We start from the raw sequence: 8,233 nt of genomic DNA on the forward strand, positions 1-8,233 counted from the left end.
AATTTATTTAAGAAATGGAGCATGAGGAGCTGCCGCCTGTCTGCCGCCTGCAATGGATGATCATGCGGAACTGCTCCAGCTTCCTGATCAGGAGGAACAAGCAGACGTACAGCACCGAACCCACTAACCTGAGGCCCGCAGCTCCTTTCGCTGCTACAGGCTGATACACTGATACACGGCAAGACGGTGGGCTTGGAGCCGGAGCCCTGCGGCAAAGGCGTGGTGGTCATGAAGCGGAGATGGGGCCAGCAAAAGTCGTCTTCTTTTGCTTAGCATGTTGTTTCTTCAGAGCAATGCGCTAACATTTGGGTTGCAGGACCCGTGGCGTAACAAGATGCTGAGTCTTGGGTAATTTGGTCCCAGGTTTCCTACCTTGTTTGTTTACGGGCTTTCTCACAACATACTGGCAAATACTGTATTCTTTAGAAAGATTGAAAACTTCCAAGTCTGCTAGCCCTTTTGGGCCCCAAGTGATGAGGCACAATAGTATCAGTGAGACCAGAAATACCCTTCTCCCCCCTTTTCCCAATGACCAAGGTGAGAACAGAGATTGGCATCCACAATGCAGCCCCGGACAGACTTGCACTTCCTGTGTGCAGTCCTCCTCGGTCTGTAATAGGAATGCCCTTTCTCAGTGCCAGGCAGACACAATGTGGGTCAAACACCCTGCTTTCCTTTGCACCACGGATCCGAACCACATAACCTTCCACTCTTCACCCAGAGCGTCAGCAGCAACTTCGGGCCACATGCATCTCATATAAGGTATGAAGCTTGTGTTCAGCGTCCACTTCAGTAAGGTTCTGGCAGCCGGTGGCTGGGAAAGAGATGTTCAGCTTCATCCTGCAGCTGCCAGCTGCCTCTGAGGCACCATGAAATAGAGACCTGGGCCATTTCTAAGCAGCTTGTCTTAAATGTGCAAAAGTCCCTCTGGAATTTCAGTGATGAAACAGCTTTTCCTACCTCATCACAGATAGCCATGTGTCATTATTGTTGTTGTTGTTGTTGTTGTTATGCCTGAGTATTCAAGCAGGAAAAACATAATGTTGCATAAATTGCTCTCTTTAATGTTTCACCTTTATATGCTTTTGACCTCCTTAGTGCTTTATACTTAACGTCATGATCTATTTCCTTCCAAATGTTCACAATTGTGAATACCACTTACACCTAATGTGTCAGTGGACTGCAGGGGAAAGCACCTCCCTGACAAAAGACTGCAGTGTCCCCGAACAGCAAACAGAACCCTCCCTGAAGGACTCCAGAGTCCCGAGAACACAGGCCACATTTTGTACCCCGTAAAGCATCTGGAACAAGCTGGTGTTCAATAAATACTAAATAACATACCCGATGAATTTAAACTATGACTCAGCATTTCAGGCTAATTTTAGACCTCAACTGAATGGATGTCATTTTCATAACAGTACACAAAAAGGATTAAGACTGATGCTTTGTATATTGTGTTTATAAGGTATTTGAGCCCTCCCTCTCACCTCCCTCACGGTGGTATGTTTAAAGCATTATAGTATTACTATGTTACTTTCATTTTTTCATAAGAAAAAGAAATCAGAGAGACAGCAATTTCTCCAAAGTAATCCAAAAATTGCAGATAGATTAACAGCTTCTGGCTTAGTGAACAGTGTTTTTATATCCCAACTCTGTTTTCAGGAGAAATGAACCTTTACATCATTGGAGATATCATAATATTTAAGTCCCTGGTCTAGGACAGCATAAGAGAATAGTTTGCATTAGTGGTAGTCAAACCAGATGATTTCTGGGGTTTCTTATAAATTTGATATTACTTCAGGAGGAAAGCATTTAAAACTAACAGCAATATATATAATATAGATTAATATGTGTTCAAAGTGTTACCTATTTGTTATAAAATAGATGGACAATGTAGAATGTGGAACATAGACACAAATATTAGGAATCTATTGCCTACTTTGTAGAATTCTCCACTACCATATCAGAACCAGGTTCTCTGAAGAGCAATTCTTTTTCCCTCACTCTATTTGCTTTGAGATAGGAACTGCCATGTTCTTACATGATTCCACATTCCTGGCCATAGGATCAAGGAGAGGGCATGTGAACCAATGTGGGCAATGATAGTACCTACATTCTTGGCCCCAGAAATTGGTGCAGCAGTGGGCATGTGACCAAAACCAGGCCAATCAGAAACCTCCCCTGAGAGTTTTGTTAACTCAAAATGAGGGAAGAAAAACTTTCTTCTCAGATGCTATGAAAATGTCATCCTAGAATCTATGTGCAATGGTCATTCCCACTGAGTGAGAAAATAAGCCCACAATTGAGGAATAAAGTTGAGATCCAAAAACAAAAATAGAAGAGAATTTGATGGCATTTAGATCCTTGCATCCAGATATTCCTCAGGCTAGCTTCTCCATGCCCTTTCTACGTTTGGAAACACGATGTAGTAAATCCCTCCTTGTTTATGCTAGCTTAAATAGAGTTGTTATAAATTTGTAGCCAAAATATATTTTGATGAATATAATTAATGTACAAAGTTGAAAGTGGAATTCCCTAACTCCTTTGTACAAGGTACTTGTTAGGGCTTCTGGATACATCTGACAGAAACCTACTTTGATCCATCTTAAACAAATAGGGATATTTATTTGCTCCTATACCCAAGCCATTGGAAGGGCAAGTGTATCAGCTGGTCCTGAGGATTTTGGGGAAGCAGACACTGGAGACTAGCTTTGTCTCATCCCCACGTTTTTTTGTTTGTTTGTTTGTTTTTTTTAATATATTTTATTGATTTTTTTTACAGAGAGGAAGAAAGAGGGGGTGGATAGAGAGTTAGAAATACTTAAAACAGAATTGGCCACCAGAACCTCAAGAATCATTTTGTGACTGGAGAGGAAAGAGGTCTTTCTTCTCCTCTTAAAGGAAGAAAAACCCTCAGAAAGCACTAGTCTGGTGTGAGTCACAGGCAAATCTCTGAGCTAATCCCTGTGGCCAGAGCTCTTAGGGAGCAATCCCTGCAGTGAGAGAGAGAGATTGAAAAGATGACAGTGAGAGAGAGAGATTGAAAAGATGACAGAAGTTTCCATCTGGAACAATTGACAGAGCAAGAGGACAACAGATAGGTTTAACAGATAGAGAGGGTTGCTATTTTAAGAAGAAAGATAACCCTTTAAAGTAGATAATCAATTCTATCTCTGTGCCCTCTGTTAACAGTTTGGTTTATAACTTCCGGACTCTTTACTCTTTTTAAATATACACAAATGGCCAGATTATTATGATTTCTGAACATATAACAATCTTAGTGTATATCCAGTGTATATCCTATATAATAAAAGGCTAATATGCAATTTGTTCCCAGGAGTTGGCTGGTCCATGTCCCCTCCCCCTGGACAGGCTGCCCATGTCTCCTCCCCCTGGACAGGCTGGACAGACCCCACCCATGCACAAATTCATGCACCAGGCCTCTAATATATATATATACTGAGTGGCCAGATTATTATGTGTTCAGAGATCATAATAATGTGGCACTCAGTATATATACATACTATAGGCCCAGTACATGAAATTCATGCCTAGTTAGGGTCCCCAGGCCAGGCCAGTGAGCAGAGCTGATCTGTGGGGTCCCTGGCAGGGCGATTGGGGGAGGGGAAGCCCACTAGCCCTCACCTTGGAGGAGACCAGCAGGGTGATCAGGGAGGCCCCATTGGTACATGCCTTGGCTGGCTTGGGGCCTGGGGCTGGGAGCAGCTTTTGCATTGAGCATCTGCCCCCTGATGGTCAGTGCACATCATAGTAACTGGTTGTTCCACCGTTTGGTCAATTAGCATATAAGGCTTTTATTATATAGGATTTATTGATTTCAGTGAGGGATATGAAAAAGGAGAGATAGATAGAAACATCAGTGATGAGAGAGAATTATTGATTCGCTGCCTCCTGCACACCCCACACTGGGAGTGGAGCCTGCAACCCAGGCATGTGCCCTAACTGGGAATTGAACCATAACCTCCTGGTTCATAGGGTGATGCTCAACCACTGAGCCATGCCAGCTAGGCCATACTCTTTACACTTGTGAGGAAATATATCAATAGAAAGAAAGGAAAAGTTCAATGTATTTGAGTGCACTGGATCCATCCCAATATTCAAAGCAAAGCATGGCTAACTTCTAGATTTCTCTTTGAAAATGAAATGTGCCATGCCTTATCTGGTGCTAATATAAAGGGACAACATGTTCCTATTTCTATTAGGTGGCATTCTGCTTTCTTTCAGGACCAAGAGAAAACCAAAATTCTCCTCAAAGAACTTGGGAGATACAGGCATAACCCTGATGATTGGAGTTGAATTTCATGCCTAACATCTAACAGAGGACATCATTCTGAAAAGATATTACAAAGATAACCCTCAGATACAATCCTGAGACAATTTTGTCACATCCGCCACATTCCTTAAAAGATGTTGCTAGCACAGTTCTGGGCATATAGTTTATTCTCAATCCGTAGATGATTAACTGTTGCTTTTGACCTGAAAATAGGTGGGTATTTTCATCAGACTTCTCCTGTTCATTGGGGAGATATAACTCCACTGTACCTTTATGTGGGTTTTTATATTTGAAGAGAAATTAATGTGTTTGCACTATGATACTGTTTAAAATGTTATCTGCAAGGCTCTGTGGTATCAGGTTGGGTAGCTACCCTCTGAAAAGGATCCCAGGGAATCTCTTGGCCTTGGTGTTGATGCCATTGTGTTGTCTTCTCCACAATGAATCTAGGCTGATCTTTGTGACCAAGAAAGCAAGAAATAATTATTTCTGAGGTGAGGTCACTCTTCAGCTATGGCTTGTCCTCTAGTATTATTCCCTCTGGGAGAAGTTGGGCTCCATGTTGGATATTTAAGTAGCTATGTGGAGTGGCATATGTGGAACGAAACTAAGATTTTCTGCCAACAGCCACCACCAACTTTCCAACCGTGCGACTGGTTCATCCTGAGCCCCAGGGAAGCCTTTACATCACATGTGTCAAACACAAGGCCCGCGGGCCAAATCCGTCCCGCCAGGCCTTGCAATGTGGCCCGCACTGCGCTGTCATCACTGCACTCCGCTGCGTTTCCATCACAATGACTGTTTATGACTGTTCAGTAAACGATTTGGCCCGCGATTTAGGCTGGATTTTAGATTTTGGCCCCTTCTCTGATTGAGTTCGACACCCCTACTTTACATCATGTCACCCTCAGGAGACTCTGGAGAGAACATCCCGAGAAGACCAAGCTGAACTGCCCCGCCAAACCATCCCCTCATTCCTGGACTGTGGATTCTGAGAAATAACGCAGGCTTACTGTTGTTTTATGACACTGAAAGTTGGGGGAGTATTCATTACACAGCGTAAATAACGAATACATACGCTGGCAAATATAAATTTAACAAATATATCTCAGGAAGCATCACAGCAACCTTTTCTTCTGAATTACTGAGTCGATTTTGTGATGTCAAACCAAACCACAGAACCACAGATGGAATATGTTTTCTGGTTCCTTCTTCCTGTTGAGCCTACTATTCTGAGAAGCCCGCCTATCTCTAAAGCACTCTTTTTCTAATAATTACACATTTGTCTCCAGCCAATGAGAGCTTTGTTGCAGAGGAAACTGGAAACACTGTTTTCCTTACCAGTAGTAAAAATTCAGGGGAGAGCTGAGGTCACTAGAAAAGAATACAGAGTAGCAGTTAGGCAGTACCGCTCCACCCTACTCTACAGGTTTTCCTTTAACCGCTAAACAGACCTAAAGGTTAAACACACACACACACACACACACACACACACACACACACACACAACAAAAATGCTGCTGTTCCTATATTTTACATTTTTTGTTGTTTACTTTCGCTAAGTAACTTGTAGAGAAAATGCGTGTTCCTGAGATATTTTTAGTTATGTAAACGCCTTGTTAATTGCTAAAGGAAGGGGTTTTTGGAACTACTCATGCTAATATTTGCTTTCCTCAACATCAACTGTCCCTTAGCTACATGTTCAAAGGATTCAAAGAGTTTTAAAAACTATTATACAAAGAAGGGAGAAAGGAATGATCTACTTAAAAAAAACAACAACACTATTTTTTGAAAAACCCAAACTGATCTAAACATGCTAACAAAGGTGACAATGAATTATGCTAATTTAATGTCTAAAACAGCAGACTCTAACGTAAGTAAAATGAAAATGTGGCCTTTTTAAGTTACAGGAGAAAAAAAAAAAGTCTAACCAAGTTAGAAATCATTGTCATTCAAAAAGTAGATTAGTGGTTGCCTATGGTTGAGGGGATGAGAGATGGAGAGTGACTGCTAACAGGCTTAAGGCTTCTTTTGGGGGTGAAGAAAATGTTCTAAAATTAGATTATAATGATGGTTACACAGCTCTGTAAGTATATGAAAAAAAAATCACTGAATTTCACACTAGGAAGGAGTGAATTTTATAAAATAAAAATTATATTTTACTTATTTTATTTTTTTAAATTATATTTTAATAAAACTTTTAAACAATTGTCATTGATGACCCTGAAAGTATTCAGAGAATTAGCAATATATAAAAAGTCACCACAAGAATGGGTCTGGCTCAGATGTTGTTTTCCTCCTTCTAAGCATATGTATGTGTGCAACTAAAGTTGAAATAAAATGTTAAGATGCCCCAAAGGCACATTTAAAAACTCTCTAAGAAGAAATACAACAAATAGGCTTTTTCTTAAAGGTGTGCTTCACCTTGCACTAAGACAATAAATCTTATAGACTTTGGACTTGCAGTCAGAACGGAAGAGGTAATAGCTATAGTTGTTTGCAGTTCGTATCAAGGCACATTCACAGTGCAAAACTGAAATTCTTACAAGTGAAGAAAGCAGGCTTTTTGTAGACATTACTGTAACCACAACAAAGTGTGCCAGTCACTTTGCATTTTAATTCTTTCAAAGGGTTACAAGGAAATTGTTTTCTATAGGTTCCCTTACAAACGTAACAGCTGCTCTAAAATCTACAAGTCCATTTTTTGTTGTTTTTTTTAGTTCAGTTTTTTACTTCTAACACAGCAACAAACCAAAAAAATCCTATTAACTAGATTTTTTTAACTGCCTATAATATAAAAGTTTTCTGAGAGGGAAAGATTTAGTTCTTAAGTAAGGCCAACAATAATGAACGCACTCTATAACTCCACCTATACATTTACAAATGAATTAAAAATAATTAAACAAATGAATTAAAATAATTAATTAAAATTATAATTCATTTACAAATGAATTAAAATAATTTTTAATTCATTTTTTTTGGAGAGGGAGGAAGGGTGAGGGAGAGAGAGAGAGAAAAAACACACACATTGATATGAGAGTGAAATATCGATGGGCTGCCTCCTGCATAGCCCATACTGGGACAGAGCCAGGAACCCAGCGTGTGCCCAGACTGGGAATCAAACCATCAACCTTTCAGTACATGGGACGAGGCCCAAACACCTGAGCCATGCTTGACAGGGCATATATCTTACCTAAAAATATAAAATTTGTAACGAAAATCCAATACTGAAAATGAAATATGACATTTTTAAAGAAGGAAACCAGAAGCAAAAGATCACTACTGCATGATTGCATTTGTAATATATTCTGGAAAAGCAAAGCTGAAAACAGCTCAGAGCTTCCCAGGAGCTGTGGGAGGAAGAGCTGACTGCAGACTCACTGGGGAGCTTTCTGGCCGCTGGGAACACTGTGTACCTTCACTGTGGTGGTCATTACCAGACCTTGTGCATTTGTCAAACTCACTGAGCTGAACATTTAGAGGGACTTATAGCTTGAAATGTTATATAATTACATTAGAAATACTAGATTTAACTATTTCGATCACGAGTATGCTGTTAGAGTTAACTATACGATGTTAAAAATACCTCATGGCATCAAACAAAAAAAGTGAGTCTATAGTTTTATGATTTCCACCAATATTTTTAATTTCATCGTAGGAAACTTGATGACAAACAGTTTTTAAAATTATTTCAGATGGAAATTTTAAGTCTTTAGGCTAAAATTAGCCCCTACAATGCAGATGATCAAATGTTTTATAGTTACTGGCAATCAACAGGATTTGATTGTTAATTATTAACTATTGATATATTCCCTAATAATTCTTCTATTGCTTTTATTATTACAACTACTTACTAGCTATAGTTGATAGGCCTAAATTCTAACCATTCTCTCTCTCTCTTAAATATATATACGGCAATTCAAAAAAATATATATTTTT

At 39.8% G+C, this 8,233-nt stretch overlaps 1 pseudogene; it reads right to left on the reverse strand.

The window, feature by feature from the left end:
• Positions 1 to 226: 226 nt before the first annotated feature.
• Positions 227 to 1,018, reverse strand: LOC118728706 (annotated as a pseudogene).
• Positions 1,019 to 8,233: the final 7,215 nt, after the last annotated feature.

The sequence above is a fragment of the Pipistrellus kuhlii genome, unplaced genomic scaffold (genome assembly GCF_014108245.1).
Source record: "Pipistrellus kuhlii isolate mPipKuh1 unplaced genomic scaffold, mPipKuh1.p scaffold_m20_p_3, whole genome shotgun sequence".
NCBI lineage: Eukaryota > Metazoa > Chordata > Mammalia > Chiroptera > Vespertilionidae > Pipistrellus > Pipistrellus kuhlii.